Below are 25,682 nucleotides of genomic sequence, written 5' to 3'. Positions count from 1 at the left end.
CCACAAAGAGCAAATGTAGATGACTTGAATATGAATATGCATTTTAAAGGGTTTGTTTATTTCTTTAAAAACTTGTCAATGGCTTTTATGACTAGTTGCAACTTAAGGTACCTGGACACTTTCTGTTTATAAGATCCTTCTTCTAATTTATAACTCGACCATCTGAGTTGAAACATCCCTTCTGGTTCTTAGTGTCTTGCTGAACCTTCTTAGCATTTTTTTGTTTCTTTAATCTAATGTAAAAAACAGATTAAACAGTATGGCTCCCTTCATATGTGCATACATATACTTTTATCGCTATTTTATTAAGAAGCTCTGATGCTTAGTGAAAGTAAGCCAAGGGAGTGCTCCAGTATAGTTCTTGTAAACATGCAAGAGAACTGAAGGCAGGCTGTCTTTCTTGTTCTTTCTCTGTACTCCTATAGCTATTCAGGTTACATATACAGAAAGAAGCCAAACCAACTGGATTGACATTTTAAAGGGACAAAAACCATGAGTGGGTAAAAGAATTGAGAAGAGTTGGATGTTGAAAGTCCAGAGTGAAATGGAAGAGAGACAGACAAGCACTTTGGGGTATGGAGATGAAACCATGATTAGTAGAGTGATAGAGATGTTCATAACCACTACAGAATAGTGTCCTTCAGAGCCAAGTCTTCTGAATGTCAATGTCCACCTGACTTCCACTAACTGCTCTTCACTTCACAGGTATTGACAACCCTTTCCCTTTTTAAGTGACATTGTTCCACTAATCAAGCTATCCTTTGTTCAGCAATTCTGCTGTCTCAGTTATTCCTGGTCTCTCTTCTAGCCCCTTAGGTGTGGCATCTGGCCCATAGAGTGGCCCCTCTCTGGGTCAGCACCTGGATTGGGCCCAATATTTCCCCATCCCTGTATGTCCAATCCAGCATGCAGGACCATGTTATCTTGCTTGCCAGGTATCCCACAGGTCCAGAAACTTGGAAACTGGGAAGGTCCTCTAAAGCACTTGAGTGGCAATTAACATTGCCACACTCCCCTGCCACCAAAGTTTTGGACTTATGGCCAGCCCGGTGGGCTGGAGCACCTCTGTTCCAGAACATAAAGAGTGGTTGAACAAAAATTGGATGTATGAAAATAAACATAAGATCATGCCTCTTTTGCATTGCATTCCCAACAGTCTTAACTGTAACCTTTTATGTGTATAACTTGTAAAGACAATTAAGTTGTCAAGGTTCTAGAAAATCTGTCACCATCACCTTCAGAGGTTTTATGAGTTTTTTTGGGGGTTTTTTTTGTGAAAAGGTTTCAGTATCTAGCATTCACTAATTTGGCTTCGGTTCAGTCTTTATCTTAGTTAAGACTAGGCAGAAATTTCCCTTGCTGTCCCACTGGCCCTGCCCTCTAATACATGTTTGGAAGGTTCTCTAATAGCAGTACATTGGAGGACCATTCATAAGGAGCTGAGATTAACTTTCTTCATATAGGGGACACTTCTACAATTCTGTCCTAGTTTCCAGGAGTTTAATTGCACTCCACACTTTTGCAGGGACTAAAGGCCTACTGGATCACTACATTACTGAAGTTAAGTTTATTTTTTCTGAGAAAACATTGGTAATGATGGGCACCTTTTGGAGGTACATGAGGGCATTTCCTATGCTCTTTGTGCTGCTGTCCGTGTATTGGCTTTTCCCTTTTTATGGCCTCCTAACACTGGAGAGGAGGGAATGTGGTAGCTGATGGTCTGTGAAGTGCACATGTGTTGTTCAGGTAGACATAAGTGTCTCCAGTGGGTTATGGAATAGAGAAAATCCCACACAACTTACTGATTCGTTTTGATGCACTGGCTGGGGGAGTATTTAGTTGATTACATGATTTCACAATGACTGCACACTTAATTCATACAACACAATTTTATTTTAAAATTCTTTGCTACTCACATAACACTGCTTAGCTTTAAGAAATACCACAAACATTAAGAACATAATAACTACATATATCAGAAACCATGCTCCAAATGCACTTTTTTCCCAAACAATTACAATTACAACTCAAAGTTAAATTTGAATCAGTACTATTATTTTCATGATATACTTACAATCCTAGAATTCCGAGATGGCAAACACCTAGATATGCTTTCATGCCTCAGTAGTACGGTTCAATGGGCTGGCCTCAGTACTGATAGGACCAAGTCCCCTTCCTTCAGTCCCTCTTGGGCGCTCCGGCGGCTTCAGCGTGAACTAAGAGATTCGTGTTCACGGAGAGGGTGGTTCAGGTGATCAGTCTGATCCGGCCTACACTTACGATTCTTCCTTCGTTGTTCTGCAAGTGAGGTTACCTCCAAATTGGGATAGTAGGTTACAGTTTTTATTGAGTGATTTGCCGTCTTGGGCCCCTCCTACCCAAACCTGTGACTACTCCCAAATTTGGGCTCTGATCTTACTCAACAGATTCTTTTGCTTGGTAATCAGTTTCTTTGTTGATCATTTAATTATTTTGGGGAATTTCCTTTCTTTCCAATCTTTTCAAAGGCTCCTAAGGTTTGATTTCTCAGAATGTGGGGTGTTTGCTTAAGGGTCATTTTTAGGTTAACTTTGTTAAAGGCCTCTAAAGATAAAATTCAAGAGTTAAAACTTTGAGCGAAGTCAGGACTTTCCGCACGTAGGCCAAAACAATGGCCTAGATAAGAAGATGAATCTTGTCTTCTCCCTAAATTGGCTAATGGGCAACTATTATAAGCATTCAAATATTACCTTCAGTATGACAATAAGTTGGAGAGGAGCCCCTCTGGCAGTAGGGTAATACTCATTCATGGTTCTTTCCCTCCACAATATCTGCAGTTTACATGGCTTGCAGAGACTTATAGTGGACCCGTTCATCCGATTGGAATATAGTCTGCTGAATGAGAACACACCACAGAAAATAATGAAGCTCTTGATCTCTCAACACTTTGCCAGCTTTCAGGACAGACCTGGTTTGAGTGCAGTGTCTACTTTGAGTTTGGTGAGTCTGTCAACATAAGAAAAGTTTATCCAGCTGGTGCCTCTTTGGCCTCTTCTGAGTTTTCTGGATATCCAGGGGTCAAAAAGAAAAATCCATAGAGGGAAAAAAAGCATAGCATGTGGGACTAGTGCGTGCCACTTAAAAGCAGAGCTGCACCTCCCTGGAGTCGTGCTGCAGCTGCCAGCCAGGCTCTACGCAGCAGAATTGCTGCCGCTCCTGCAGCCCAAGTAGGCCCCCAGGCCAGGACTCCAGGTAAGGCTGCTAGGGCCAGTTCAATGCTGGCCCTGGCCTCCCCTACTGCACCTGGGTAACATGCCGCACACCAGAGCGTACATGGCACGGGCATTCCTTGGGGATGCTGCCAAGATGCACTGCTGCTAGTTGTCCCTGGGGAACCAAATGTCCATACCATGTGTGGATGTGGCCTAAAAGTAGAGAGGTCCATCCAGGGAAACTAACACAGGGACTGTTCCTTGAACATCTTATGATGCTCTGCATCTCAGAGAACCCTTCACCTTTTTTATAATCCTAAATTTGCACTTCACACGACCTCAACTACTGTTATGGCATATCACTTTTTAAGATAATCTTTCCCTGAACGTGGACTATAGAACAATTTTAATAGTAACCTGTCCTCTAGAGGTCTTCCTTCTCCTTAAGGGACAATAGACCAAATTACCCTGCCCAGCTTAATAAGAAAGAATACAGTGATCAAAAAAGGCTGTTGGTTTTTTGTTTTTTTTTTTAAACTAGAGAGAGTTCTGTTTTGATTTTTAAATAAACATTTGAAGTGAACTTTGAATTTTAACAAAAAATATGGTAAGATTTAAACATTTCTTTAAGAAGCTTAAGTAATAAGTGTGCAGAATCCATGAACTTCTGTCAGATTTGGAGTTATAGTCTCTGTGCTTTCCTATGCGTCTGTATGAATAAGACAGATTTTGTACAGGCTTCATTTTTTGAAGGGCCTGAGGGGAAGGCTGCATCACCAGATAGAAGAGATCATCAGATTCATCAGTGGTTGGGACTTGGCCCCTGACTGCAGCAGACATCGCACATCATCAGGCTCATCCATGGAGCCTACCTGTAGTCTTGCTCCTAGTTTGATACAGCTTCCTACTAAAAATATGCTTGAGGTTTTTATTAAATTGGCAGTATCATTCATCACTTTCTAATATGCTAAAATAAAAATTAATTAAACCTTATCTCTAACATTCTAACTACTAAATGCATTTATCTTCTCTGGTAGCAAAGGGATGCATCTCCCTAATGTAAAGGTTCTATTTGGTGGCAAACTTACTGTTTTCACAAAAATATACACCGAGAGAGAGCACTGAACTTTAGAGAAATAACTGAAGTAGACTGTAAACCAACTTCTCATAACATCATGTAAATTGAGGTTTTATATTTGTTGACTAAAATTGTCTCTCTGCCTTGTTACTGTTAATACTACTGTTCCTGGTGAGCTATGGGAATTTTAAAATAGTCTAAAATCCATTTACATATTTCAATACTTCTCCATTTAAAAAAAGAGATCTCATTCAGGGACCACACATCCAAAAGGAGAAATGACGCAGAAAGTGGTAGAGAACAGTAGTAATGTGCATAGCAGACTGGAGTAATTCTGTTGAGTGGTATTTGAACTCAGTTCTTGTTGGGATAATGATTGGACTCGGAAGGGTATGCATATATTGGCATATCCCAGCTGCTCCATCCTAAAATGTCTAATTTACAAGTATGCTTCAAACCCAGAATTATGCCGTTGTGGCTGCTTTTGCATTAGCCTCAGCAACTGCTTTCAGGGTCTCGAGAAGTTTCTGGGGATGACCCATTGTTAAAACCCTGAATAAAGTGCAACACAAATTATTTCACAGCCCCAAGTCAGCTGAACTTATTGCATAGTTGCTTGCACTGTGTGGCACCCCAAGCCTAAGATCTTCCAGACTTGTGCAAGTCTTCTTACACGTCAATTACTTGTGCATAGAGGTAGATTAGATTACATCCTATTAACTTCATAATAATGTCCCCTCTTTTCAGTGGATACTTGACAATGGCTAGTATTGAATCCAATTGACTGGTATCAGTTTGGGGAAGAATTGTCAATTGAGTAGTTTGGGCTGCTGGGGTTTACAACAGATAGGGAAAGTTTACAGTGAGCCCTTCCCCCTGCCATTTCCAACCCAAGCCATATATTGAAAGTCTTGCTCGAGTCCTTGTAACCTGGGCTCGAGTCATTCACAATGGTTTTTAAGGTCTTCTCTGTTTGTGGACTTTGTGTATAAGAGCACACTTCAAGACACCGTAAAGTTCAACTTTTGGCAAGCTTGACAGGAGTATTCTTTATAAAACAAACTAGAGATTTTGAACAGTTAATCTGGAAAATGTGGGTATTTTGCATCAAGATGAAATGGATGCTTCTTTGAAAAAGCTCTTTAGAAAAATAAAGGTTTGTTTGTTTGTTTGTTTGTTTGTTTGTTTGATTGATTTCCCCCCCCCCCCCCCCCCCCGGTTGTAAAACACTTGCCAGATGTGCAAACTCGGATATAAAGCTAATGAAGATAGTTTCCATCTAATTCAAAATCCATTAAAATAGGATGTCCCATTAAGAACCATTATACTGATTTTAAGCCAAACCATTTTCCCCTGTTTCCTTTGACTTGTTACCATTTTGGCCTGAATTCTTCATGCTAACCCATTAAGGTAAATAATCATTGGAAGTCAGCAGCACTCCACTAGAGGTGAATTTGATTACTTCAGGATGAAATAACCTTTAATAATTTGATCTGTTGAAATAAACATTTAATGAAGGATTATTGCTATTCTGCAATTATAGAAAATTGCTGCTGTCCAAAAAATGTTGCATTGCTTTAAAGAAGGCTGATTTACATTTTAGATATAAATGTGCTCATCTCCACCCAGTTCCCTTAGCAGAAAATTGATCAGATCTGTACAAATTTTAAGAATATTTCTAACTTCCTTATGGTCCTTGAATACAGGCTTACAAATAAGTATTGTACTGTAAGTCAACTATGCATATAAATCCACACCCCATTTTTAGGTTCAGAATTGGGAACCACAAGCTTGTGTGCGTTTGGTTTTTTTTGTGTTTGGTTTTGTTTTTTGGTGGTTGGTTTGTTTTTTCTCTGAATAGAAGTTGATAACCATAAATTAAAAACCTTGAACTACTATTGCCTTAAAATTCTGTGGGAGAATCAAATAACTAAGGAAAAGACTCAAAGGGATTAAATGCACTGAAAATACATAAACTGACTGCAAAAGATTGACTTTTTTAAAAAAAAATTTGTGTAAGCAATAAAACTACCTACAAATACAAAAGCCAGTATTGCTGGGGCCTCAATTTTATATACAGGGTTAACTTTTTATGGTTCTTTTGGAAGGAAAAAAGTAGACTTAAAATCAGAATAATAGAGTACATAATGAATTTGCTGAGAAAATAGGTAAGAGGGCAGTAAGAAGAAATCTGCGGTAGCTCATGTTAAGATTTGCGTGTGCCACCTTTGTTTATTTTTATACTGCTATAAATATTCTTTATTTCAAGGGTAGGCAACCCCTGGCATGGGTGCCAGAACATGGCACACAAAGGCACTTGTTTTGTGGGGGGGGGGTGGTTTGGCACATGCCCCTCAGGACAGGCAGTGGGGAAGGAGCTGTGGCTGCATTGTATCTCCCCCACCATCTGCCCCTGGCATGCTAACATCTTACAAATCCAGGTTATGGGTGTTTTGGGCAATCTGCCCAAAGAGGTTGCCGACCTGTACTTCTATTGTATTTATAAACGGTTAATGAATATACTGTAAGTTGGGGGGGGGGGGCTTTATTTTGGAAAAGAAAGTTCAAAAATTATTTTAAGAGCAACAGGAAAAGCTAAAATGACATTACTGTTGTATACAATGTAGGAGATGAAGGGGGAAATAAACTTTCAGGAGATGAAAGCTGAAGAGCTTAAAGCTAGTGCTCTTTAAAAGTTAAGGCCTCATTTTTGTGACTTTTATAACAACATTTTCCTGGCTATATTTTCTTAACTCTTAAAATGTTGTTCTAATCCCTGATTTAGAAATCTGCAAACAGGGTAAATATGAGCAACTGAAAAGGGGAAGCAGTAAAACTCTCTACAAAAAAAAAATCTGATATAGAAGTGGAAAAATGTTCTAGTATTTTAAAATCAAGTTTTGACATATTAGGAGTAATATTTAAACTATTAATTTGTCCCTTTTTTTATTCATTCATATGCGGTGTTCGACCTTTTCGTTCCATGGGCTGCATGGGTGGGGCATTGAGCCCTATGTGCCAGGATTGCACCATTGGGCCTTGCATCAACCATTCCTGCATGCCAAGATTTGGGGCTGGAGCCACCCCCTCCCACTGGGATTGGTCCCCAGGGCTTGGCACCATTCTAGTGCACTGTTATGTGGGTCACAGGGACCTGATACCATTCCTTCCCAGCCCCCTGTCGTCATCGTTGTCGTCGTCGTCGTCTTCCTTCTCCCCCCCCCCCCCCAGCTTGGGGCCAGATGCCACCACTGCCTGGCCCCATGTGCTGGAATTTGGAGTTGCATCCACCATGCAGGAGGGCTCCTGATGGGTCTGGAAATTGGGTGGTGGGGGAGTAGTGCCATGGCACTCATGCTGTCAGATTTCGAGACCTATGTGGAAACATTATCTGTGGGCCGGATGATGTGCAGCTGTGGGCCAGATCTGGCCCACGGGCAGGGTTAAGCACCCTGGTCTAATATAATTAATGTTCAGTTTATATTCTGGGTTCTATTTACCTAAAAGCTATAACTAGTTTTTGTTGGACAGTCTAATCCTGATTCAGTATTGGAGCACAGGCTGTGTCAAAGATTAGTTCAACATTAGGCTCTCACTTGATTGTCTCTCTAATTGTAGAGAGTGAATATAGAAGTGTGGAAAGAAGAGTTGTCAGAAAGCTGTTGCATTCATGCTGCGGTCCAAGGAATTGTCATCTTCAACACTAACCATGTGAGGTCCTCTTTTCTTTATTGCAGTGATTTCACCCCCCTTCCCCCAGCCTTTGAGACTTGAGACACGCCTGAGAAATTGCTGGGACTTTGGCTTTTCACTTGTTTCTCGACTATGAGAAAATAAAGTAATTATGCTGCACAGAACTCAAAAAGACCCTGGTAGGTCGGAAATGTTTTTGATGCTATGGATTCACGTTTTAAAACCAGAAATTTCATCTTGTGCATCAAGTATATGCTTGCACACCTAACAATACTAATATTGAGGAGTATCCCACAGTACCCTGGTTGAGAATTGCTGCTGTAGTGTGTTAGCACATGACCAAGTTACTTAAGGTTGTCATCCCAGAGGTCTTCTAGCCCTTCTTAATGACATTGGACTTGGGCCTTACTGCCAGCCATGGTATATTTAACTTTCACTAAAAAACACTGGTTCATTTCCAGCTGAACAGTTCTAGAGACGTTCCCAAAACTTCATGGACTTATTTGGTTCTTTTTATATTCCTATTCAGGTTGCACCATTTTTCCAAATGCTGACTTCTGCATGAGCATTCCTCCGTACTGTTCGGTGCCCAAATTCTTCTTAAGCCTTTCCCTTGCTCTGATCACTTCTTATCAAAGAGAAGTTTAACAAGGTGTGCCATGATTTCCATCCTATTCTCCCAGTATTTTTTTTCTTAATTTGTTTCTTGTGACTGAAATCTAGCTATCTTGCCTTGTCTCTGTCTCAGTAAGCCAGTTACTTACTGATAACTTACTTCACTTTCCTTGTATACTTCACCTCCACTTTTGGGGGTGTTTTTGTTCTTTATGATGCAACTTGGCTTGCGCCCAGTTCATGTAACTGAAAGCTGTTTCTGTCATGGTATCTAATTACCTCTACCCAAATTGCATCGTCTGTTTCCTCCATCTTCATTCTTTTTGGTGGATGACACCAGTAATTACACCTATCATCCTCTTTAGGCTTCTCTGATGCTCTTTTAAGTTTCTTCCAACTTGCACCAAAAAGCACAAAACTGAAAGAATGGTAGATGTTCCTTTTTATTCTTACTGTCTGGGGAGGGAGTTACAATAGAGCTCTGTCATACATGTTCCTCACTTTATGCACTTTATAGGAGCCTAAGACTGAAAGGGGCTTCTTAGGTCATCAAGTCCCATCCCCTGATGTTGTAATTTAACTTTTTTTTTAATAACCCATTCTGCAAACTGCCATGCTGCATTGTAATATTTTGTACCTCCCTCCCCCTATCCTGGTTTCAGAACCTCATTCCTTTAATGGTTGGAAACTGTTTACTTCAGTCTCTCTTTGTTATTTTATGGCTGCTTGTTCTGGTGCCAGCTTAATTAGCTTTTCTCCCTTTCTTATGTATACTAATGAAGTATTTAGAGAGGAGGTTTATCTCTTCTTAGCCTAGGAAAATGAAGGCCAGACAAGCCAAGCCTGTGACGTCCACATTGCAGTCATGTTAGTGAATTTAAACTAGCTAGCTTCTATACCAGTAGCAGTATAAGCAACAGCAGCATAGAGCTCAGACCAGGCTAATTTACCTTGTTTCTTGGGTATAATTTACTGCCTGCACTAAAGCTACATGTTTCTTTGACTACACTGTTACTGTTACCTGAATTAGCTAGTTTTAAAGCTGGCTCAAGTATATCTGTATTACAGCACAATCATAGAAGGTACTGCAGTGTAGACATTCCTCTGGTCTCCACTTGTAGGTTTGATCTCCATTCACCTGCTCATCTTAACTCTTCTTTGCACCTGCTCCAGTTTTAATTCATTTTTTTTTTCAAATATGGGTGAGCAGAATTCTGTGTAGCATATGCAATGAAATCTCTACTATCCTGTACAATTATGTTCATGCTTTCCTATGTCTAATGGAAATATTTCAGCTGACACATCCAAAAGTGATTTTAGGACAACACAAGTAGCTCACATTTATATTGTGGCTAAAATGCCCAGATCTTTCTCATCCTTAAATGTTTCTGTTGATGAGCTCCTAGCTTATAATGAAAGATTTTGAGATGATGTTACCATGATGGTGTAGGAGACACAAGAGGGGCGGGAAACAAGAAATCTTGTGAATGATTTTCATTTATATATTTGTAAATATTAATGACTTATTGGATCACGTGTGCAGTTGATATAGATATAGGCAAGCTTCTGGGTATTGCGGTATCCTTCCTTAAAATGGAAGATTTTGCTATCTGTCCATAAGTGCATGACTTTATATTCTTATTTAACTTCATCCTATTCTATTCTTACACTTCTTATTAGATGATCTAGTTCTTGATTGATATCCGCACTCTCTGTCTGCACTGGAGATGCCTCCCAACTTTTGGCCTTTAAGTAGCTTTCATTACTTCATGTCAAGAATTGTTAATAACACGAAATAAGATTGGTCCCAAGACTAGAGTTACTCAGCCATTGGTAGTAACTCCCCCCAACTTATTTCCCTCTTTAAATATTGTTCATTATTGTACTTGTTTCTCTTTTTAATTCACCAGACCATTCTTGTATTAATAGTATCTAGTTTAACTAATTTCACATGTGGCACTATATCAAATGTCTTATCAAATAATCCGTCTGGACTTTATTTCCTTTATCTAGTACAGTGGTCTTCAGCTTGGTCTGCACAGCCCTGGAGCTGTGCAGACTATGTCTAAGGGGGTCTCTGATAGATGACTATGATCAACTAAAAATACGTGAATACCCACCCTTATAATTCAGAGGGGTCCACACTTCTGCTTGAAAATTTTTCATTTTCGAACCCCTAACTAAAAAAGTTGAAAACCACTGGCTTAGAAGATCATTTTATCAAGGGTAGGTGCGTTCTATCTGGTATGATCTGCCTTTTAGAAAACTCATGTTGTGTTGTGTTTTGATGTCTTGCTAATTACTTGTTTTTCACCTTCTTAAAGTAGGTACTACATCTTGCTATACTCCATTCATGCAATACCAGCCCTAACCAGGCATATGTATTTAAGAAGTCTTTGCTACCATACTTACTCCCCCCTCCCCCCCCCCCATACTAGATCTCTTAAAATTCTGAGTTTAGATCCCTAATCCATGACATGAGTATATTTTTGAGGGGTTCTTTTGTTGTTGTTGTTGAACTACTTTCTTATTCGTAACATCAGTTTTCATACACTCATTATCAGTAGCCATTTTACCTCTGCCCAACTGTATGATCTTCAAGGCATTGTTAATTTTCAGTTCAGTTCTAGCCTCCAATATATTTGCTCAACCCTGAGGTGGCTTCTCACTTACAAGTTAAGATTTTTTATTTTTTTTTAATTTAAAAAAGAGCTTGAACAAGATCTTTAAAATTTTAGATGATTTATGTATTAGTGTCTCATGAACTTACTCTGAGCTGTGGTTTGCCTCCTCCCTGGTTAAAAAGTGTCACCTTACCAAAGTTCCAGCAAAGGGGAATGGCCAGTAATGCCATCTAATCTTTGTTTAAAGAAATTAAAACTAATGTTTGAGTTTCACTTTCTAAATAATGATAGTATTAAAGATATAGTGGTTATGAAGCCATTCATACTACTAGAGTCTGTTTTTCCTCCCTCTGTCCTTGTTATTGACTTCAGTGGAAAGGGGATTTTATAGATCTCAGACTATTTCTTTGTATTTACATCAGTGGTTTTGTTCTTTGGTTTGTCTAAAGCTAAAATTATCTGTCTCTTAAGGAGTGATACTCGAGATACTCTTAGTCTAATCCTGGCCTGAAACAGTTCAACAGACTCTAACATAATTGTGGAGAGAGCAAATGTATTGAAAGCCAGAACTGACTTGTAAATTGACCAAGTGAGTAGAGCAGTTCAGAACATGGGTGAGAGAAGATTTATTATTAATGGCTAAATTTCTACACTTACATTGAGGTACTAAAATAGAAAGACATGCACATTGATGTAACTAAGCAGATGCATTGTGTCTTCAAAGCAATCTTGTTTTTTGTTTTTTAAACTGTCCTAATTCTGTGTAATAATCAAGTACTGTAGCTGAACCAAGCAACTAAAATAACAATTGGGAGATGCTGTAAGAGCATCTATGTTTAAGGAGTGGAACGCAATATGAAAATTGGAGAAGCTCTGTAACTAAATGGGTGCACACAAGATGGAGACTGCAAACAGATTTTTAGAGGAGTTGCCACTATCATACTTGGTTCCCTTCTCCCCCTTTTCGGGGGGGGGGGGGGAAGGAAATTGGAAATACCTATATTCTAATTTTTACTCAAATGAGATGTACAGAACTTCTAGAGTCTGTGGCCACAGAACTGCATTTTTCCAAGTCGTGGAATACAACTTTTTACTGCAGCTATTTGGAAATCTAGGCATCCATTCTTACAAAAGAAAGATGTGGCATTCTTAAAGCATTAACTATTAGGTTTACAAAATTGGGGGGGGGGGATTAAATATTAATATTATAAACATGAAACTTCTGTAGTCAACATACCTGATGTTGCTGCAAATGCATGAATCTTTGGAGCTTTTGTTAATGGGAGTGGGAAATGTTATTTGTGCTCTGTCTCTGATATTGTTAATATGTTGGGTTCTGCTACTGCCAGACATGTCAAGGCAATTTTCTTCTCCAGTGATGCAGTCAACCAAACAAATTCATGACCTGTTCCCAGACATCTGCAAACAGATGAGTGTTATGAACTTTTAATAAAGGTGAGCCTAATTCCTGCCACTTTCTTATTTTGTTTTGAGGAGATAGGCCCTCAAACTTGACAGCTTCTCTTCTTGCAACAAAGTTAATTTGACTTCCATGTAACAAGATTTTGAATGGCTTGTTTGAGCTCAGATGAGGCAAGATATTCTTGCTAGATGTGACTCTTCCTTTTGTGAGCAGTGCTAATTTGCATTAGTTTGTCCTGAGTAATTCTCTGCATGGATGGAGTATAGCAATGGATCAGTTGCTTTGATTTCTCTATATTGTTAACAGTTTGACTCCCTGACTAGGACTTCAGTTGAAGGGGAGTCATGAGATGGGCCTAGGTTACAAAAGGTTGAGGATGACTGCAACCAAACATCAGGATGTAGATTTGTATGTGCAACTACTTTTGGATGTATGTACCTTGTTGTAAGTGTGGAAGACACAAAAATGAAGTGCTCCTCTTCTGAACTGGATGGTTTGTCTTTCCACTAGACCTTAGAAGTCTGCTCCTTTGTAGGGAGTTAGTCCAGAAGATCCATCAGCCCCATGATTTTAAGTTTTTTGAGTAATTTGGCTTTCAGCTGGCTTAGTTCTTGTTCTTATGGAAAAATGTTAAAATCTCAATTTAATTGCTATATTTTAATTAAAATCTACCTTTTAGGTTCAAGTGTGGCTTGAATTTAAATGGTTCTTTTCACCAGCATTCCTTATTCTCATTTTCTGGTCACCAAAATTTACATGGTGGTTACCAGTTGTTGTATGAAGGATGTTCATTAATCTCCCAATTAGTCTTATCTGGTCTTGTGTGCTATGCAAAACTGTACTCATTCATGTTCTTACTTTCTTTTTCCCTATTTTTTTTTTTCTTCCTGTCCTTTTTCCTTCTTGTGCATCTTAAAATTCTCTCTTACCTCACCTTTTTATAAGCTTCCTGCTTTCTTTGTGCCATCCCATCGGTGGTCCTCCTGTTTGTTGCTCTTATTCTTCATTTATCTCATGTTTCCTCAGTGACCTACTCTTTGGCAGTGTGGGGAGTGCATTTTAATGGCTGTCTTACTTCAACATACAGAAATAGAATGACTATAACGGCAATCATGCCTACTCCAGATTTGTTTCAAGTAATGGAAGGTGGACATTTGGAATAAAAGAAAACTTATTCCAGCTGCAATTTTACAAGTTCTTTAATAACATTTGCCTATAGTTTCTCTTCCATGAGAGCAAGAAGCCGGAGAGGAGAGGATTTCACTTAATTGTTAAATGCAGAAAAATAAAAACCATTTTTTCCTTGGAGAGATCTAATTTCTCCCATTTTAATGTACTTTAAGTGTTCCATTTCTATAATCAAAGTTTAAGATTCTTATGGTGGTAAATTTATAAGAAAAGGAAGTTATTTAGCTGTATTTTTTTCCACTTGAAGTTAGTTTCATAGGATCCCCTTTTGCTACACTTCCCTTGCATCAGATTTTGAAGCAAACTTATGCTTGGGATTCATATAATTGTTCTAGCACTTCTTAGCTAGTAGTAATCCTTTTTTAAATAACTGAGTCTAAAAGAACTGAACATAGAATGCAGAATAAGTGCTTGAGGCACTGGGTGGATGCAGAAGTGGCTGTCAGGAATGTAGGGTTTTTAGATGTTTCAAAATGAGATCAAAGGGTCAGAAGAATTCTTGACAACCTGTAACTGCTCCTTTTAAAATATTGTGTGTTTTCTCTTGTATAGCACACCCCAGAATAAGGTATGTACCTTGTTTTTGAAACACTGAATGAGAGCGAATCTTTGTTTATAGTAATTGAGTAGCGGCAAGTGGGGAGCCAACCCTGCTCATGTTTCTGCTCCCTGTAGATGTGTGTAGACTTTACTTTCAGTTTCCTCCTAGTAAGTGACAAACTGTTTTTTACCATATTTCTCACAAAATACAGATTAGCTGCTAGAAACTGCAGTATGTATTTTCGGGTAAAATGTGTGTTGTATGTAACAAAATATTTCATTTCTTTGTCTTTGCAAATTAAGATGGAATTACTTTGTCAGTGGAGCGGGGTGTATTTGTCATTTAAAAAGGACCTATGTTCAGTTGCATGGAGAGATCAGGGAAGTTATTAGGAAACCTGTAAAATGTTAAGTATTTTTGGATGGGATAAGATGACTTCATATCTAGGGAGAGGAACCTCTTTTACAGTCTTCTCAATTTTGCATTTCTCTCCACTAAAAGTGAGACTCATTGGTAGGCTTAAGTAACTAGTTGGGTTTTAAGTTTTTTTTGTATTTATCACTGTCCTGCTTTGAACTTGAGGTGGCTAGGTAAAAGGAAAAGAGAACGCGGGTAATGTGGGGCCTCTGCAGGACACTCCAGGAAATCTGGTTGTTGCACCAGACAGTAAAGCTAACCTATTTTAATAATTTCTTTGCCTCCATTTTTCTGAGTGGGGACCGGGACTCCCATAATACCCAGGGGAGGCGCACCCAGGCCTGCAGTCAGTGAGGATCTAGTCGGGGAACTTTTGGAGGGACTGGACGTATTTAAAATCAGCAGGTCCTGACAATCTCCACCCCAGAGTGCTGAGGGAATTAGCAGAGGTCATTGCGGGACCCCTGGCACGGCTTTACGAGCACTCGTGGTGCTCTGGCGTGGTGCCAGAGGACTGGAAAAGGGGCAATGTGGTTCCCATTTTCAAAAAAGGGAGGAAGGAGGACCCAGGAAACTATAGGCCAGTCAGTCTTACCTCAAACCTGGGTAAGCTTTGTGAGAGAATTAACCTGGCGCATGCCCACCAGGGGAGATTATGCTTAGGGGCAATCACCGTGGGTTCATTAGAGGCGGGTCCTGTCAGACCAACCTGGTGGCCTTCTATGACCAGGTCACAAAATACTTAGACGCAGGTATAGCAGTGGATGTAGTCTTTCTGGACTTTACGAAGGCCTTCAACACCGTCTCTCACCCCATTTGCATTAAAAAACTAGGGGACTGTGGTGTCAACACCTACATAGTCAAATGGGTCACTAGTTGGCTGGAGGGCCGCGCCCAGAGGGTGGTGGTGGATGGGTGTTATTCGACTTGGAGAGATATGGGCAGTGGGGTTCGGCAGGACTCGGCCCTCAGGCCTGCACTGTTCAACATCTTCATCAGTGACTTGGACGAGGGGGTAAAAAGCACCCTGTTCAAATTCGCAGATGACACCTAAGACGTGGAGAGAAGTGGGCATGTTAGAAGGGAGGAATAGGCTGCAATTGGACCTAGTTAGGTTACAGGGGCAGGCAGATGAGAACAGGATGGGTTTCAACACTGAAAAGTGCAAGGTGTTGTACCTGTGGAGGAAGAACCAGCAGCATACCTACAGGCTGGGGAACTCCCTTCTCATCAGTGCAGAGGCAGAAAAGGATCTTGGAATCATTATTGATGCCAGAATGAACATGGGCCCAGTGTGGGGACGCGGTCAGGCAAGCCAACCGCACCTTGTCATGCATCCACACATGCATCTCAGGCTGGTTCAAGGAGGTGATCCTCCCCCTCTATGCGGCACTGGTCAGGCTGCAGTTGGAGTACTGCATCCAGTTCTGGAAGCCGCACTTCAGGAGGGATGTGGACAACATGGAGAGGGTCCAGGGGAGGGCTACCCGTGTGATCAGGGGGCAGCAGGGGAGGCCCTACAAGGAGAGGCTAAGGGACCTGAACCTGCTCAGCCTCCACAAGAGAAGGCTGAGGGGTGGGATCTAGTGGCTGTTTACAAACTATTCAGGGGGGACCAGCAGGCATTGGGGGAGTCCCTGTTCCCCTGAGCACTACCAGGAGTGACAAGAAATAAGTCGTAAGCTGGCAGAGGGTAGATTCAAGCTAGATATCAGGAGGCACTACTTCACTGTCAGGGCAGCTAGGATCTGGAACCAACTTCCAAGAGAAGTGGTGCTGGCTCCTACCCTGGGGGATCTTTAAGAGGAGGTTGGATGAATACCTCGCTGGGGTTGTTTGACCCCAGTACTTTTTCCTGCCATGGCAGGGAGTCGGACTTGATGATCTGCTCAGGTCCCTTCCGACCCTATCAGCTATGAAACTAGGTAAAATTTCAGGCCTTGAGATGTAATTACAATTTTTAGGTGACTAATATTATAACACCTTACACAATTATCCCTGCCACTTTAACATTTTTTTTAAGTTTTCAAAAAGCAAGAAAAAGATGTATAAAGGAGAGAGAAATTCAGTGTTCTTCATGTTTTAATATATGTCTCTGGACTTAAGTCCCTGGATCAGGTAAGAACTCCATTTTTCCCCCTCCCCCGCTTTCCCTGCCCTACTTGCTGCTACTGCTCTTCACAGTTGCAGGGCAGGGGGAGGGTTGGGGTGCTCCAGAGATGATGCTGCCCTGTTTCAGCTGGACTGGGGAGAAGGGAGGGAACAGGCTTAGTCTGGGATAGTGGCAAGTGGGCAAATTTTCTCCTGCCTTCCAGGCTTCCTTTTTTTTTTCCTTCCTCCTCCCCACCCCACCATCTCCCTACACTGGGGTTCCCTGCCAGCCCAGACGCAGGCTGCCCACTGCCATCACTGCCCCTTTTGCTATTCCTAACAGCATTGCATTACAGTGGCAGCAGCAGGCAACAGGAGGGAGGAGATGGGAGGTGCTGCTGAGCACAGAGGGGAAGAAGGGGGTTTTGAGAGCAGTAGAGGAGGAGATTCTTGCCTGATGCAGCAGCTGCATGTGCTTCATGGTCTCCCTGTCCTTCAGCAGTGGGGGAAAGGTTTAGGGTTAGTGTTTGAATCTGTTATAACTTTTTTTTTTTTTTTTTTTTTCTTTGCCTTGTACATCAGTAGCAGGAGAAGGCAAACTAGTTTTTGGAGACACTGGGGTTTCTAACTGTGTATAGAATACTTTCTGCAGCATGACTTAAATGCTGTCAGCTGTAGGTCTTGATTCCATGTTCACCTGGCTAGATTACTGTTTCCAGAACTCCTGCCAAAGTATATTTGCTGGTGGGTTTTCAGCCAGATGTAGGTTCCTTCTGACTGGATTCTGAAGGACCTCTGAGAGCAAAGGAGTGGGAGAAGAGTCCTAATATTGGACCTAGCCTATTGGAAGGTAGATGGATGCCATGGAACTTTCTTTCCTTTTGTTCCTCACAAAGTTGGCCTGAGTCTTTCTTACTCTCTCATGCACAAAGGCAGTTCACACAGCAAAGGCATGGTGCAGCTCCATATCACCAAATCCCCTCCCCATCCCTCCCTCCGTGCCAGATTTGACTTTTTTTCATCAGCTGGACCTAGCTGATAGGCAGTAGGTTGCTGCCTCTGGCCTTGAAGGTAAAGTAGGAGCCAGTCCTGAATATTAGTAGGTGTTGGTCTAGCCAAGGGGTGGGCAAAATACGCCCCACAGGCCAAATCTGGCTCACCAGGCACTTTCGTCTAGCCCACGGTGCCCCCCAACAAATTATGCCTCACCCAGCCCTTCTGCCCACGAGGGTGGGAGTGAGGTGCCTGCACCTGCCCCCCAGCCCAGGCTCTGTAGCTGTCAGCAGCTACCCAGAACCTGGGCCAGGTGCAAACATCTGCTGCCTCTCTGGCCTCACCCCAGGCTCCAGGGAGGCAGCACATACCAGCAGTGCTTCCCACCATGCTGCCTTTGCTGCTTCTGTAAAGCAGCATTGGAACCTGGCACGGCAGGCCACGGCATGGGGTGAAAAAAGCTGCCTGTTCCCCACTGCCCTGCCATACTTCCCCTGTGTGCATGGGAGCAGCATGGACAGCAGCATAGGGCTGTGCCCCTCACTGCTGCCCGCACCTGCATGGGAAGTGTGGCAGGGCAGCAGCCTCCCCAGTTGCTGTGCTGGGCAGTGTTTGCCACCACTGTGACTGGGCTGCCCAGCATGCTAGCTCCGAGCAGGCAAGCAACAGCAAACACTGCCCAGTACGGCAAGCAGGGGGGCCGCAGCTGCTGTGGAGCAGCCCTGACAGGCGAGCCCAGAGCTGGCATGGGGCCTAGGTTGGCAGCAGGGAAAAGTGGCCCCTCCCCTGCCTCATGGCTGCTGTTCTGCACTGCAGCCACTCGCAGCCTGTGTGGGGCTGCCTGTTCCTGCTCAGGACAGCCCCGTGCAGGCTGCGAGTGGCTGCAGCAGGGAGTGCTGACCATGGGGTTGGGGAGGGGCTGCTCTTCCCCGGGCTCCTTCTCCCCCCCCCCCCTTGAGTTTCCCGTGCTGGTACAGCCACACGGTCCCAGCCCAGAAGCCTTTGCTGGGGCTGGGGGGGGGGGCAGGGCCATGTGGGCCCTGCTGTTGCAGGAGCCTGCTGGACTTCCCCTGGGTCCTACTGCCCCTGGTTCCTGTCATTTTTGACAGGAACCAGAGACAGATAAATATTAATTTTCTAAAAAATGTTAGGGTCCTCGTGGGCCAGATCCAGCCTGTGGGCTGTATTTTGCTCACTCCTGAGCTACCCAGAGCTGGGGCCGGCTGCAGCTGTGCGGCTGCAAACAGCTGCTGTCTCCCTGACCTCAATGTGTGCCGAGGAAAATGGCCTTGCGTGCCAGGGGTTGCTGACCCCTACTATAGGAGTACTTACTACATTCAAGCTCTAGTACAGGAGTGGGCAAAATGCAGCCTGAGGGTCAGATGTAGCCTGCCAGGCCATTCTATCCGGCTTGCAGGGCCCCTAAGAAATTTAGAAAGTTAATATTAATCTGCCCTGGGCTGCCTGTCATGCAACCCTCTGGCTCACTGAAACTCAGTAAGTGGTCCTCTGCCCAAAATAATTGCCTGCCCCTGCTCTAGTATCTGCTACAGCTGCCACATCCTGAACCACAGAAGCATTCGCAGGCAACCACGGAAGAGTGTGTGGCCCAACATTTCTATTATAAAGAAATTAAATTGAGTCTTATAAGCTCAAAATGCAGATGGAAATAGGACTCTTTTTTCCTGCCTTTAGAAGGCTCTCTACCTTAAGGCGTTTTTCAGATGAGCAGTGCCTCAGCCTTAAAAGCAGATCTCTCTGGGGCATGGAGAGAGAAGGTATTTATTGTGTTGAGGGCAGAAATTTTTAATAAAGTGAGTTAACCATTGGAACAAAGTACCAAGAGAACTGGTAATTTTCTGTCTCTTGATGTCTTCTAGCTAAGCTTGAATGCCTTTCTAAAAGATACATATTAGTGAAACACAAGTTGTTTGACTCTATACAGGAATAATTTGATGACATTCTATGGCTCTTGTTACACAGGTGGTCAAAATAGATAATCTAATAATTCTTTTTTCTCTTGAAATATATGAGAAAAAAACCTTTTGAGTATTACTGAAGTTTGTTTCTGGGCCCCCCCACTGACCCATGCCATCATTCTGGGTGATCTTCAGCCTTGATTTTTAGCATTCCTGTAGTTGTCTGCTTCTAATTTTAATTGTACTTAGATTTAAACATTCTCTAATTACTATTTAGGCCCAAGCTGAAGCAGGTTAAATGCCAAGGAAAGGCAGATTTCTGAGGGACTGGTTTAATGTAGTCAACTAGTTTTTCAGTCTTTTTAAAAGGTTCTAAAATGATTGAATGATGATGGACAGGATTTTGGGGGGGCGGGGTTCTAAATGTTTTAAGGTATTTTGAAGATTCATAGATCCAAATATTCTGTCAAATCGGTCTTTCCTCAGCACAAAAACAGGAGTAATGTAAATCCAACCTCAGCCTCACAATGCTCCGTATTCCATGAGTGGTTGTGTCTTTAAATAGTTTCAGTCCTGGAGTCCTTACTATTTTTAAAAAAAAAAGTAAAGAAAAGATGGTTCAGTATGTAGGTCAGTTGCCTGGAACTATCACAGCTGTCTTCCATTTGACTTTGTCCAAAGTCCCTTTTAGTATTGGTTTGCATCATTAGTATTTCTCCTTCTCAGACATGTGCCTTCCACATACTACTCATGCCCAGGGATCCTGGCTTTCTCCAATTTAAAAAAAAAAAAATCCCCAATATTTGGTTTAAAAACAAAATAAAAAATCCAAATCCACATTTTCCCAGGATTTTAAATGAAACACCACTAATATACAGATGTACATAATAGTGTTTCATTTTAATCATGGGAAACGTGGATTTGGGGTTACTATTTTTTAACTGAAAATTGGGGATATTTTTTTTTTTTTTTTTTTTTTTAATGGGAGAAAACCAGGATCCCTGCTCATGATCCCATTACTAGAGTAATGGCAGTCAAATAAGGAAATGCTATCAAGTGCCTTGCCCAGAGTCTTAGGGGAAGTTGCTGCAGAAGCTGTTTCAATTTTGTAATCCTATAGGAATTAACTTCAGAATTACTGTTGTTTTTAATTATTATTTTAATATATTTTAACTTTATAGAATTAAATGTGCATTTTTATAAACTTGGGCAGTTTCAAATGTGAGCCAGTTTTCATCTCTATGTTCTGCTCATCTGGTCTAATTTGCTTGAAAAATCATTTGTGTGTTCCATTATGCCTTTATGTTCTGGAATATTTTGTTGTTTTTTGGCTTTTTTTTTTTAATTTAATCTCACTTAAGTGGCTCCTACATCAACACTTTAAAAAAAAAAAAAGTGTGGGGGTGGGAAACACGTACTTAAACTTTGCATTTAGTTCTACAGTATTTCACAGTATAAATATATATTCAAATGTTACCCTTAACTATGAGATTAGTCCTGTGTAACTTACATTGGTTCTGTACACTGATACAGATTATGCTGAATGTAGTAATAGGGTTGAATAAGCACTTTAGATTTTAGTGATCCCTAGGAAAGTAGGAAATTATGTCACTTAGTCCAGCCCCCTGCTCAAGGCAGGATCATAGCTGACTAGATTACCCCAGCCAAATGTCTGTCTAACCTGTTCTTGAACTTTTGAAGGTTAGATATTCCTCAGTTTCTCTAGGTAGCCTGTTCCAATGCTTGGCCACCCTCATAGGAGAAATTTTCCAACTAATCTCCAATCTAAACTTCCACAGCTGAAGCTTAAGACCATTTGCTCTTAGTGTCCCTAAAGGCTACAGAGAAAAACCTGTCTTCATTCTCTGTAACTGCCTTTCAGGTATTTTGAAGACTGGTATCAAATCCCCCTTTCAGCCTTCTCTTCTTCAGACTAAGCCTTGTTCTTTCAGCCTTTCCTCACAAATATAACTTATGAGACCTCTGATCACTTTTGTTGTTTTGCAGTGGACTCTTTCCAATCTGTCCCCCTTCATATTCAGTTTATGATTTACTATAACCCTTAAGTCCTTCACTGCAGTAGTGCAGTCTAACTAGTTATTCCCCAGTCTCTATTTGTGGATGTGATTCATTCCATCCCAAGTGCAGGAGTTGGCACTTGTCCTTGTTGAATCTCATCTGGTTGATTTGTGGAACTTTTTTTCCCCAATGTATTCAGATCATTCTGGATCGTGGTCCTGCAACTCTGCTGAACTTGGTGTCATCCACAAATTTTGCTAAGTGTGCACTGAGTTCTATCATCCAAGTCATTGACTCCTTGAAGTATAAGCACGGTGATCCAACCAGTTCTGTTCCCACTTTTTTTTTACGGTACTTCCATCTAATCTATATTTCCTTAGTGGAATTCTCATTAAAAACCTATCCCATGTGAGAGAAACTTGACCTTAGCAAGACTGTCATGTCCACAGCTCTTCTCTGCTCTTTCCCCCTTCATTGTGCCCATCACCTTTTATAGAAGGAAATTGGGTTGGTCAGGCCTACGAATACAGGACTTGCCCTATGAAAACATTTTGGCTGCTCCTGATTACCTTGCTCTCTTTAGGTGCTTCATAATTGTGGATCCTGGCTTTTTGTGGTGGTGGGTTTTTGGGGGGTTTTTTTAATTCCCAATTTTTGTGGGGGGGGGTTGTTTTTTTGGTTTGTTTTTTTTTTATTTTTTTTTAAACGTAACCCCAAATCCACGCTTCCATGATTTTAAATGAAACACCACTAGATAGTGGGGTGTGTGTTTTGTTCTTTTTTTAAAACTGAAAATTGGGGATTTTAAACCAGAGAGAACCTGGATCCTTGGTTATAATAGACTTTTTCAGGACCGGTTCCATGATTTTTTTTCCAAGTATCAAGGTCAGTCTGTAATTCCCTGACTCATTCTTCTTCCCTGTCTTGCGGGTAGGTCATGTCTGACTAGACTCTTCTATGACCAGGTTACTTACCACCTGGATAAGGGAGATGACGTTGATGTAATTTACTTGGACTTTAGGAAGGCCTTTGACTTAGTGTTCCGTGAAGCGCTGAAGGTAGAATGAGGGGGGACTGATATGTGCAGGTCTGGCGGAAGGTAGCCAGTGGGGTCCCCCAGAGTTCAGTACTTAGCCCACCGATGACACCTAAGCTGTGGGGAAGTGCAGCCACTCCTCAAGGTAGGCTGATGATCCAGGCAAACCTAGACAGATTAGTTAGATTGATGAACAGCATCTGGTTCTGGTCCAATGCTGAGAAGTGTAAAGTGCTCCATCTGGGGAGGAAAAATCCGCAACAAACTTACAGGTTCAGTGGTGCTATGCTAGCTTGCACCACGTCAGAAGGTGACCTGGGGTTCATAATTGATCATGAAACACACATGAGCCATCACCAGCATGATGCTACTGTTAGCAGAGCAAACAGTTTGCTGGCATGCATCAATTGATGCATCTCAAGCAAAACTAAGGAAGTTATTCTCCAGCTCTACTTGGCATTGGTGAGGCCACAGCTGAGTACTGTGTCCAGTTTTGGGAGCCGCGCTTCAAGAAGTAAGGGTATGCGGAAGCTTGAGAGCTCAGAGAAGAGCCACTTGTATGATTTAGAGGCTTGAAGAGCAAGTTAGATGAAGAAAGACTCCCAGATATGGGACTGTTCAGCCTAGAAAAGGGAAGATTTCAAGGGGACTTGGTGGCAGCTTTCAAATGTATCAGGGGTGAGCAGCAGGGGCTAGATGAACAACTTCACCAGAGTGCCCCAGGGGAAAACCAGGAGCAATGGACAGAAACTCCTAGAAGAAGGTTTCAGACTGGATATAATGAAAAACTTCTTCATGGTTCATGTGACCAGACTCTGGAACAGACTCCCAGTGGGGGTAGTGAAAGTACCTACCTGGAGTTCTTCAAAAGGAGACTGGATGCACAACTTGCTGGGGTTTCATAGTTTGTAGGGTCGGAAGGGACCTTGACAGATCATCAAGTCCGACCCCCTGCCATGGCAGGAAAGATCACTGGGGTCAAACTACCCCAGCAAGGTATTCATCCAGTCTCTTTAAAGACCCCCAGGGTAGGAGCCAGCACCACTTCTCTTGGAAGTTGGTTCCAGATCCTAGCCACCCTGACTGAAGTAACGCCTCCTGATGTCTAGTCTAAATCTACCCTCTGCCAGCTTGTGACTGTTATTTCTTGTCACTCCTCGTAGTACTCAGGGGAACAGGGACTCTCCCAATGCCTGCTGGTCCCCCCTGAATAGCTTGTAACAGGCCACTAGATCCCCCCCCTCCTCCTTCTCTTGTGGAGGCTGAACAGGTTCAGGTCCCTTAGCCTCTCCTCGTAGGGCCTGCCCTGCTGCCCCCTAATCATGCGAGTGGTTCTCCCCTGGACCCTCTCCATGTTGTCCACATCCCTCCTGAAGTGCGGCTTCCAGAACTGGATGCAGTACTCCAACTGCAGCCTGACCAGTGCCGCATAGAGGGGGAGGATCACCTCCTTGAACCAGCCTGAGATGCATGTGTGGATGCATGACAAGGTGCGGTTGGCTTGCCTGACCGCGTCCCCACACTGGGCCCATGTTCATTCTGGCATCAATAATGATTCCAAGATCCTTTTCTGCCTCTGCACTGATGAGAAGGGAGTTCCCCAGCCTGTAGGTATGCTGCTGGTTCTTCCTCCACAGGTACAACACCTTGCACTTTTCAGTGTTGAAACCCATCCTGTTCTCATCTGCCTGCCCCTGTAACCTGTCTAGGTCCAATTGAAGCCTATTCCTCCCTTCTAGCATGCCCACTTCTCTCCACATCTTAGTGTCGTCTGCAAATTTGAACAGGGTGCTTTTTACCCCCTCGTCCAAGTCGTTGATGAAGATGTTGAACAGTGCAAGCCTGAGGACCGAGCCCTGCCAAACCCCACTGCCCATATCTCTCCAAGTCGAATAACACCCGTCCACCACCACTCTCTGGGTGCGGCCCTCCAGCCAACTAGTGACCCATTTGACTATGTAGGTGTTGATGCCACAGTCTTCTAGTTTTTTAATGCAAATGGGGTGAGAGACGGTGTTGAAGGCCTTCGTAAAGTCCAGAAAGACTACATCCACTGCTACACCTGCATCTAAGGATTTTGTGACCTGGTCATAGAAGGCCACCAGGTTGGTCTGACAGGACCTGCCTCTATGAACCCGTGGTGATTGCCCCTAAGCATAATCGCCCCTGGTGGACATGCGCCAGGATAATTCTCTCAAAAAGCTTACCCAGGATCGAGGGTAAGACTGACTGGCCTATAGTTTCCTGGGTCCTCTTTCCTCCCTTTTTTGAAAATGGGAACCAGATTGGCCCTTTTCCAGTCCTCTGGCACCATGCCAGAGCACCATGTGTGCTTGGAAAGTCTTGCCAGGGGTCCCGCAATGACCTTTTCTAATTCCCTCAGCACTCTGGGGTGGAGATCGTCAGGACCTGCTGATTTTAAATATGTGCAGTCCCTCCAGAAGTCCCCTGGGTAGATCCTCACTGACTGTAGGCCTGGGTGCGCCTCCCCCAGGGCCTGAGGGGGTCCCGGCGGATGGGCTGATCTGGTTCCTGTTGAGGAAAATGGAGGCAAAGAAATTGTTAAATAGGTTAGCCTTGTTGTCTGGTGTGACAACCAGATTTCCTAGTGTGTCTTGTGGAGGCCCCACATTACCGGGTACCTTCTTTTTGCCCCCTATGTATTTAAAAAAGGACTTCTTGTTGTCCTTGATCCGGGTAGCTAGTCCTAGTTCCATCTCCACCTTTGCTTTCCTGACTGCCCCGCTGCAGCCCCGAGCAACTGAAGTATAGTCTTTCCTGGTGATGGCCCCTCCCTTCCATTGGGTGTACGCCTCCCTTTTAGCTAGGAGATGTTCCCGTATGCTTTTGGTCA

General features: G+C 42.6%; 1 protein-coding gene across 9 annotated transcripts in view; it reads left to right on the top strand.

The window, feature by feature from the left end:
• Positions 1-25,682, top strand: part of LCORL (ligand dependent nuclear receptor corepressor like) — a 194,292-nt gene that overhangs the window by 8,291 nt on the left and 160,319 nt on the right. The window contains exons 1-2 of one of the 9 annotated variants that reach the window (XM_019480076.2): positions 390-573; positions 2,817-2,979. The exons of the other annotated variants lie outside the window; for them this stretch is intronic. The gene's annotated coding sequence lies outside the window, so the exon portion shown is untranslated. Of the gene's footprint in view, positions 1-389; positions 574-2,816; positions 2,980-25,682 lie in introns of those variants that run through there. 9 annotated transcript variants of the gene reach the window in all.

The sequence above is a fragment of the Alligator mississippiensis genome, chromosome 2 (assembly GCF_030867095.1).
Source record: "Alligator mississippiensis isolate rAllMis1 chromosome 2, rAllMis1, whole genome shotgun sequence".
Taxonomy (NCBI): Eukaryota; Metazoa; Chordata; order Crocodylia; family Alligatoridae; genus Alligator; species Alligator mississippiensis.
Note: the sequence above shows the minus strand (reverse complement) of the source record. Positions and strands in the feature narration are given on the sequence as shown.